The sequence below is a fragment of the Lagenorhynchus albirostris genome, chromosome 18 (genome assembly GCF_949774975.1).
Source record: "Lagenorhynchus albirostris chromosome 18, mLagAlb1.1, whole genome shotgun sequence".
Classification (NCBI taxonomy): Eukaryota; Metazoa; Chordata; class Mammalia; order Artiodactyla; family Delphinidae; genus Lagenorhynchus; species Lagenorhynchus albirostris.
The window spans coordinates 11,612,631-11,622,780 of record NC_083112.1 but is presented as its reverse complement, the minus strand read 5'-3'; the positions used below and the strand labels follow the sequence as shown (position 1 = coordinate 11,622,780).

At 46.4% G+C, this 10,150-nt stretch overlaps 1 pseudogene; it reads left to right on the top strand.

Moving 5' to 3' along the window:
* The first annotated feature begins 8,385 nt into the window (after positions 1-8,385).
* On the top strand, positions 8,386-9,907 carry LOC132508846 (TOM1-like protein 1; annotated as a pseudogene).
* Positions 9,908-10,150: the final 243 nt, after the last annotated feature.

Below are 10,150 nucleotides of genomic sequence, written 5' to 3'. Positions count from 1 at the left end.
GTAAATTGACATAACAACCAAATGCAATGTACAATAGTAGATTGGAAACTAACCCAAAAATGACATCAGTGGGATAATCACTGAAATCTGAAGTAGGTATGTAGATTAGATAATAACATGGAATCAGTGTTATTTTTCTGATTTTGATAATTGCAGAGTTTATGGAAGATGTTAACATTTGGGGACTTCTTTGTATCATTTTCCCAACTTTTTTATGAAATTATTACAAAACGAAGAGTCAAAAATTATCAAAAAAAGTTTTTAAGCATATGTGTCTGTGGTGTCCTTGGTTCAATGAGAGAAAGAATGTATTTGAGAAGCAGGGAAGCATGAAAATCAAGGTCTGGAGTTTACTATTTCTGGCAACTACATGTGGCTGAGTGTTTCTGGAATACAACGTGTGGGGAAGGGGATGGGACCAATAGCAGTGCGGACATCCTGAAGGCTGTGGGGAGTTGTGGGAGGACTGGGCACTGGGAGACAGGGGGAGACTGGGGAGAGAAAGTGATACAAATGGAAAGAGTTACAAAGATTTGCTGTGAACTTGCAAAGAGAAATTTTGCCCAGTGATGTTATTATAGTCTCCTTAGTTTTTTTGTAGATTTTAAAAAAATCTAATATTGGAAAGGAAAATTAAAAGGCCAAGTTTTGTATCTAGAACAATAGCAATGCTCAGCCCCCAATTCAACCTCAGAGAATTGAGGGGTTTACTCTAGGGGAAAGAGTTAAAATGAAATGTGTATTTATGTCAATAAATAGATAACTAATGAGAACCTACTGTTTAGCACAGGGAACTCTACTCAATGATCTGTGGTGACCTAAATGGGAAGGAGATCTAAAAAGAGTGGATATATGTATACATATAACTGATTCACTTTGTTGTACAGCAGAAACTAACGTAACATTGCAAAGAAGCTATACTCCAATAAAAATTAATATAAAATTTAAAAGTGAAAATATAAAATAAGACAAAAAGACCAAAAAAATGAAATGTGGGCTTTAAATGCATTACCACAGGGAGGGCTAAGATGGGGAGTTTCTTCACCATGCTAATGAGATTGAACTAAACGGTCTGAAGATCCAGTTTTTAGAAGCTGAAAGTCCATTTATTGAGGATGGAGGAGCCTCATGCTGGCCTCCAGGAGAGACTTGAGAAAATTTCTGTCAAAGAAGAACTGAGGTAAACTAAGTCTGGGCTGCGGCAACTTCAGGGAAGACAATTTGACTAGAGAACTAAGAAGCCAAAGGGAATCAGAGCCTGTAATGGGAAGGACTGGGCAGGGAGAAAGAGAAGGAGCAAGGGGGTGTCTCCCACACAGCCAGGTCCCTGGAGTTTCAGAGACCCTGGAGAAAAGGTTGAAACAAGCTTACATGCATTTAGCAGTATTTTAAAATATTTACGTCCAATAATTGTTTTTCCACCGGTAACATTTCAACCATATCTACTGGCTTGAACCATATGAAATTGACAAGTCAGCTGCAGCGAGTTGTCGGGGCGATTGGATGTTAATATAAGACTAGAAATGGTCCAGGTAGGACACAGAGGGATGCAGGCAAGAGACAGTGAGAGCCTGAACTGAGGCTGAATCTGCTTGGTGGGTGGAATCCCCAGAACCTGGCTCTTGATTGGCTGTTGAAAGCTGAGTAAATGGGAGTCAAAGGAAGAGGAGGTTCCAGAGCGAAAGACCAGTGTTACCAAATACTTCTGCCAGGAGACATGGAGACTGAAAGATGTCCAACAGATCTGTCAGTGGAGCTCTTGGAGACTGTTTTATTAGTTTCCTGAAGCTGCTGTAACAAATTGCCGCGAACTTGGTGCCTTAAAACAATACACATTTATTTTCTTAAAGTTCTGGAGGCCAGAGGTCTGAAATGAGTCTCACTGGGGTCAAGTCAGGGTATCAGAGGGCTGCGTCCTCTGGAGGCTCTAAGGGGAAAATCTCTGGGGCTGGGGGTGGGGAGCTGCTTCCTCCAGTTTCTAGAGGCTGCTGATGTTCCTTGGCTGGTGGTGAAATTGATCACTCTCATCTCGGCTTCCACCTTCACATTGCTTTTCCTTCTTCTGTGTCAAATTTTCCTCTGCCTTGCTCTTACCAGGACACATGCGATGACATCCAGGGTCCACCTAGATAATCCAGGATAAGCTCCCCATCCCAAGATCCTTAACTTAGTCACATCTGCAAAGTCCCTTTTGCCATGTGAGGTCACTCCCACGGGTTCCAGGGATTAGGATGTGGCTATCTTTGGGGGCTAACACTCAGCCTACTGCAGAGACCTTGGCAAGAATATTTCCCCGCAGGAGCTGGGGGTGTGGCAGCAGAATGCAGAGGGCTGACGTGTGGCTGGGGCCCAGTCTGGGTGGCTCATCTAGACCTTGAGGGAGACGCCACACCCTGAGGATGGACTAAGGATCAGGAGTCTGCATGGGAGGGGGAGAATCAGCAGTCACAACAGGCAGAAGGGAGTAGGAAAGAGTGTGTGGTGAAGCTCAGCGTGCAAGGAGATTCCAGAAGGAAGAGTCAACGTCATCAGGCACCACAGAGAGGACAAGCGATGGACTGAAAAGAACCCACTGCCTTTGGTGGTCAGTGGTCGTGCATAAACTGCCAGGGCAGGGGAACAGCAGGGTGTAGCTCAGGGAAGTTCACTTACAGAGGCCCGCGTGGGAACACGAGGTGAGGACGTGGAGACAGGGACAGAGATTATTTCTGAGGAACTTGGCTAACATGAACATAGGAGCACAAAGCACAGTCAGGAGAAGGATGAAGGGCCCCAGGCTGTTAGGGATGGAGACAACCCCAAAGCCTGTGAGCAGGCAGCCCAGCCTTCAGCCTTCCAAGCAGCCAAAGATACTGATGGACAAGTTATGGTCCTGAAAACTTCTACCCTTACTGCTAAGACATTCTACTATCTTCCATGTTTAGATTCAAAAGGTCTGTAACCAGAGCATAAAATGACCATGAAAATTCTGAGGATTTTCAGGTCTTTGTGTGGTACCCTCTGCACAGCCCCGGATAATTAGGAAATGGAGCACTTGCAAGCGTGGCTCCCAAAGACGGGATGCGGTTTCACCTCAAAAGGATGAAAACTCCCTTTTCTCTGGGCAAAGAAGTTAGTAAGTCAGGGAAGAGCTCTTTCGAGAATAAAAGCTCTCAGTGTGCCCCTATATGGGCAAAACACCTTTCTTTCTCCTTCCAAACGCCCTTCCCTTCTTTGAATTGGGGAGGGCATGGCAGATGTTTGCAAGATAATAGGATATTCAACTTCTCTCGTTAATCAGGAGAAATCACAATAATCTGATCTTGCCTTTCTGGGCTTAGTTTTCATTGTGCCTTTTAAAAACTGAAACAATTCTCGTTTTTTTAGTTTTACATTCCTTTCTCTTTCTTCTTCCCTGGGTTTGTTTATCTCTCCTGTTCTGGGAGAGCTTTTTCTTGGGTTGTGATGGTTTGCGTTGTACTTTCACCTCCTTCTGCTCCTTTGTTCTCTGCTCTCTTTATTCCAGCCCCTCCCACCCCACCCCCACTCACTTTCCTCTCTTACCGCTTTGATAGCGAGGAGCTGCTCCCTAAATACCTGAGACAGTCTTCTGAGCAAGAGTCCACGGCACTTCTGGGGAGACCCCTGGAGTCCCTGCCTTCATTGGGAAGGAAGCCCCAGGCCAGGCTTGCACCCAGCACGGACAGGGCGACAACCTCATCAGCCAGAGGCAGCAGAATGCCAGACACACATTTGGGTCTGTCTTTGGGAAAGAAAATGATACTTCTGCAGGCAGGTGGTACTATTTTGGGGAACATTTTTATGTGCAATTTAGAGTGCACATTCTACGCACAGCTCAGACAGAAATAATCAGTTTAATGTGTGTCTGCACCATCATATGGTCAAGCTTTAGGTGAGAGCAGATTTACACACCAAAATCAAAAGGAAATAGCAGGAGCCGTCTTCTGCTACATTCCTTGACGATAAATGGTCACGCGATGGAGAGCTGCCAACCCAACTCTCCGCTCCTTTTATTCCTTCCCAGAAAGTGCTTGAGTTTGAAAGAAAATTAGTTTCCAAGGTGCTTGAGTGCATCTGTTAAATACAGATTTTTATTAACAGGGGGCACATGTAAACAAAGTCTACATAAACAGAAAGACGCCTGGCAGCAAAGGAGAAGTATGCTCAGGGTCAGGGAGTTTTTCTTAAAATGAAGTGTAAGGAAGTTTACAGGAATTCTTGAGCCAACGTTTCAGTTCAAGAAGACATCCTGCTTCTCTGATGTGTGCTACAGAAGATGGTCAAACCGAAGAGCTTAATGTCCACGGCACTGGGCATTTGTCATTGTGTGTTTTCATTAAAGAAAACGGGGTTTTTCTCTGATGGGCTAGGATGTCAGAGGAGCCACAGTAAAAAAACAAACAAAAAAACATACTAAGGTTCACAGCATATTTTTCAGAAAGTTCAACTTTCAAATGGAAGAACTGTACTGAGGATTATTTTTTAAGTAAAAACTCCACTGAAAGCGTCCACGTGTGAACACCTCAAGAAGCAGAAGGGTTTTAAGTCAAGCCACGATGCAGATCTACACCCAGGGTAATATTCAAAATATGTATGTGTCACCCTTTGGATCCCCGAAGCAATGAATCAGTGCAGACTCTGCAAAAAAAGCAGCTGTATTGAGTCTGCGAGTCACCTCGGCCACAGCCTTCAGGAGAGAAGAAACTTTGAGATTAAAGGGCAACATTTTCCCTCTGAAATGGAATAATTGTGATATGGGATTTGCTTTTTTTTTTCCTTCAAGTTTTGAAGAAAAACAATGTTCTTCCTGCTGTGATGAATTTATTCTGAGGTTTGAAAGGAAACCCGTGTCCCAAGAGAAGGACGGCCCTGAGTCAGGAGGGTGAAGGCTGGCCTTTCAGCACATGTGTTCCCGTTTATCCAGGGGCGGCACTCGGGTGTGAAGGGGGAAATACCCAGGGTGAAAAGATTCAAGGGGATCAAATTATTTTTCCATTTGTCTCAGAAAGAAAGAAAGAGAGGAAATAAAAGGGGGAAGGAAAATCATTTCATTATGTGGTGATCCAGTGTAACCTGGGGTAGCAGGCAAGTGGCAACTTTATTTTTCAGAGAAGCTCCCTCTCGGGTGTCCCGAGCCTCCCAGGGTGTGGGCTGGGACTGTGGAATTCAATCGCAGCAGGAGCACGAGAACAGGAGTTGCACGGATATCTGTCTACACTTGTCATCTCTCATGTGATCTCTGGGCTACAAGCCTTCCTCGCCCCACCTGGGTGGATGGGTTCGAGGGGAAACCAGAAAGAGAAAACTGTTCAATTGAACATTTACTACATGCTAGGCGTTTTACGCGCATGGTCTCCCTCACCATAAGTCTGCAAAACAGAGATTATTGTCCCAATTTTAGATGTAAGCAAAAAGTTTCAAATATTTTTGTGGGCCTTGCTCAAAGTGCCACAGCTGGTGGTGGAGCGGGCCTGTCTGCTACCAGACTCAAGCTCTTTTTGGTTTGCTGCACTGCCTTCCTGCCAGGTGGCCCTCATACGTGAGGTGGAGGCTGAAAGGACCATTTAGCATCACAGGATAAAGGCCACAATGATTTCCCTCCACAGCTCACACCCTATTAAATAAGGGAAAGCAATAGACTGAGTGAATGTACTCAAAGGGCAGGAGTAAAAACAATACATTAGGACTCATTTGAGGAATAGGAAGTTTGCCTTCCAGTTACTGTGGGGTAAGGCAGAACAGGACCAGTCCTAGGGGCTCCCTAATTCACTGGATAAAAGACAGGAGGACAGTGATTCAGCGCCTGCTGGTGATTAGCTCAGGGAGGCCCCACTGGTTGGCTTGGCTGCACTCTAACACTTAACACTGGCTGATGATCAGTTGCTTTGCCAACATTTGAACACACCTGTGGAGTGAAAAGCCCCAGGCCCTGAAGCTTTTCAACCTGCCTGTCTGGCCTCGTCCCCTTTTCATGGGTGCAGTACCCTCATACAAGGAACTCAGCCCCATGCCCTCCAAAACCCCTTCCTCAGGCCTCCCGCCGAGCCAGGGGTGCTCTTGAGAGTCCTGTCAGCCCCATGACATTCCAGAATTCCTCAGGTGGGTCACAGACTGGGCTTCACCTTGACCTTGAGCACAGGCTCCCCATGGCTGTGGGAAGAGGGGGTGACAGAGCTCTCTTGAAGCCTAGGCCTCGGCAGTGTCTCGAAACATGGGTTTCCCACTTGCCTTTGAAGTTTAAATGTGGACCTGTTTTCTCCTGATAATAATAAGCAGGGCCAGGAGGGAGAAAGACAGAAGAGGGAGAGGAGGGAGGGCACTCAGCAGTCGTGTCAAAACAGAAAACCATCCAAACGCTGCTCGGAAGGGATGCTGACGTGGCTCCGTGGTTGCCAGTGGGAGTAACGGGGGCCTGGAGGCCTGGTCATGGGAGCAGACGTGCCCTGCAGGCCAGCTCCAGCCCCTGCCCACTCTGGTCACCAAGGAGTGGACGGGGTGGATCTTGAAAAGAAATCAAGAGAGTCCCAAAATGTAACCACCGAGGGACAGAGGAAATGAGACCCTCGGTGCGGGCGCCCAGGGCCTCTGGAGGAAGGAGACCTCTGCCAACCAGCCCGCTGTGGTCAGGAGGTGTCCCAGACCTGCAACAAATGGCCACAAGCTATGGCCTTGTTTGGTCTAGAACCTTCTCCTCAAAATAGCAGAAATAAATGTTTGGAAAGAAAGGTGAAATGAATGACAGCTCGTGACCTGGCTTCGCATGTGTCACAGCCAGCTGGCCCAGTAGCACCAGGGGCCCCCGCGGTCGGGTCAGGGGTGATCCCTGCGGTCTAGCCAGAGAAACAGACACAACAGCCCACCTCTGTTCAGAAACAGAGTCTCCCCAAAGGATAGCAGTGCGTGCCTGAGGCACCCTGGGCCCAGGGAGGTGGAGCTGCTCCCAGCCGCAGGAAGAGCAGGGGCTCCAGAATCCAGGACCCCAGCATCAGGGTGAAAGCCTTTCCTGAGAGCCCAAGGCTTCCTGGAGACTAGAGCTGGAAGGGGCTCCGGAGTCCAACTCTCTCTGTTCATTCATTAAAAACATGGCAGCTCAGAGGAAGAGGCCACCCTGAGCTCAAGACCTCCTGAATATTAGCCAGCAGTTCCCCATTCATGAAGATGGAAACAGAATCCCTGCCTTGGGAAACTGATGTACCAATTAAACGGGACAACATATGTAGCCACTTGAATAGTCCATCACCTTGCAATCCTTATTTGTCATTATGCAGATAAAAGCCAACTAGCAAGACCCATAAAGGTCACAGCCTTGCCCAGAGTCAGTCAGTGGAAGGCCTGCCAAGGTCAGAGGTAGGCAGCTCCCAAGACGGCCCCTATGATCCCCCTGTCTGGGATTCACACCCTGAGTAATCCCCTCACACACTGTTATCCAGAGATACAAAGAAGTGACTTTATATCACTTCCAAGATGAGGTTACAAGCCTCTGTGGCTCAGAACAGAATGAGGGTTGCCAGGGGCTGGGGGTGGGGGAAAAGGGAGGTGTTTATCAAAGGGTACAAAGTTTCAGTCTGGCGAGATGAACGAATTCTGGAGAGCTATGTACAGCACGGCGACTACAGTTGACAATACTATATTGTACACTAGAAATTTGCTACGAGGGTAGATCTTAAGTGTTCTCGCCACACACGTACAAAAGGTGACTATGTGAGGTGGTGTCCATTAACTTGATTGTGGTGATCATTTCACAGTGTATACGTGTATCAAAACATCAGGTTGTATACCTTAGATATGTACAATTTTAATTCGTCAATTATACCACCCAAAAGCTAAAAACCCAAAACACTGTGGCTGCCATCTTAGGCTCTGTCTTGGGCAGCCAGACCCTTGTAGACCAAATATGCCAAATTTTCAATCCCCACACACGATTCCAGGAGCTGAGAACAGAAACACTTTGAACTGGGACTGTATTTGTTTCCTGGGGCTGCCATAACAAAGTACCCCGCACTGCATGGCGTAAACAATGAAAATGTATTGTCTCACAGTTCTGGAGGCCAGGAGTCTGAGATCAAAGCAACAATAGCAGGGTTGGTTCCTCCTGAGAGCTGTGAGGGAGAATCTGTGCCTGCCTCTCTCCCAGCTTCTGGTGCTCGGCCTGCAATTGTTGCCATTCCTTGGCTTAAAGAAACATCGCCCGGATCTCTGCCTGCATCTTCACATGGCGTTCTACCTGTGTGTGTCTATGTCCGAACTTCCCCTTTTTATAAGAACACCAGTCATGTTGGACTAGGACCAACCCCAATGACCTCATCTTAACTTGATTACCTCTGTAAAGACCCTATTTCCGGTTGGGAACAGTGGCGGAGGCCCGGGCTGGCTCCCTGCGCTACCATGGCGCTCGGGAAGAGTCACCAGGACCCGTTTGCAACCTCCGTGGGCCAGCACATAGAAAATGCTACAGTTGCTGGACTTCAGACTGAACACTGGGGCCAGTTTATGCACATCTGTGACATAATTAACACTGTTCACGATGGGCCAAAAGATGCAATAAAAGCTTTGAAGAAAAGGATTTCCAAAAACTACAATCATAAAGAAATCCAACTTACCTTGTCACTTATTGACATATGCATACAGAACTGTGGTCCAAGTTTCCAGTCTCTGATTGTGAAGAAGGAATTTGTTAAAGATAGTCTAGTTAAGCTGCTGAATCCCAGATATACCTTGCCAAGAGACATTCAGAATAGAATTCTGAATTTCATTAAGATGTGGTTGCAGGGTTTCCCAGGAGGTATGGATGTAAGTGAAGTGAAAGAAGTGTAAGGAAGATGTATCTCCTTAAGAAAGATGTTCAGTTTCCTCCATCAGATGCTGAAACAGCCAGACAAGAGACTGCTCAGATCTCACCGAATCCACCACCATCTGTTCCTACTGCACCAGCTCTTTCTTCTGTAGTTCCCAAGAACTCCAGTATTACACTGGTTCCAGAACAGACTGGAAAACTGCACAGTGAATTGGATATGGTGTAAATGAATGTGAGAGTGATGTCTGCCATACTGATGGAGAATATTGCTGGGTCTAAAAACCGTGAAGACAAAGAGCTTCTGCAGAAACTTTATAAGACGGGTCGGGAGATGCAAGAGAGGATCATGGACCTGCTCGTGGTGGTGGAGAATGAAGATGTCACTGTTGAGCTAATTCAAGTGAATAAGGATTTTAGTAACACCACCCTTGGATATGAGAGGTTTACTCGAAACCAACAAAGGATTTTGGAGCAAAATAAGAACCAGGGGGAAGATGCCAATACTAGCAGTGAAACTTCTGCCCCATCCTCTGATCTCCTTGACCTAAGTCCCAGCCCTCCAACGCATAGGGAAACTCTGGGAGAATACAACACCCTGAATGCTCAGCTTTCAGACTTAAATTTCAGCTCTCCAAGTCCTGTTGTAACAAACAACTTGAAACCCAGTCTTCATCCACAGGTGGATTTGCTAGCCTCGGAAAATACAGAAACACCCGTTTGCCCAAAGGACCAGCCAAAACCTTGCCTCAGGTCATACATATGAGAGTTCTCTGGAATATTCAAATTCAGTATTACCACAGCCGGCTAGTCTACAGACCATTCCAGCGACACCAACAAAGCAGAGACCACCATCCTTGCCCAGCAATCAACCAGCGATGACAAAGAATGATTTCCAGCCATCCAGTTACTACGAGGTAATGGAGTTTGATCCATTAGCTCCTGCTGTCACCACAGAAGCTATTTATGAAGACACCGATGTATATCACTACAAAGGAGCTCAAAGTCACAGTGACTACTGAGGTGGAAGTAGATGACCAGCTCACTAGTGGCATTATGGGTGCCAATTCTCTAAAAGGTAGACCCTGTCGAGCTTTGAGACCCAGAAGTTAAGACATTCCAAAACATCAAAACCACGGTGGAACATTTTTCCTCTGTAGTAATGAAGTTCAAACAGAAGAGTAACTGTTCCAGAGTAACGTTTATGGTTCCTGACAGCAGCTGAAGCTTTATCTCAAAAGAACTTGGTTGTAACATATATTCACTTAAAACTTCAGCAGAAGAAAAATTCATGGTATTGAGGCCAACCAGGTTAAGTGTAGCACCTTATGTTTCACAGGCCTTCCTACATTTAGAAAT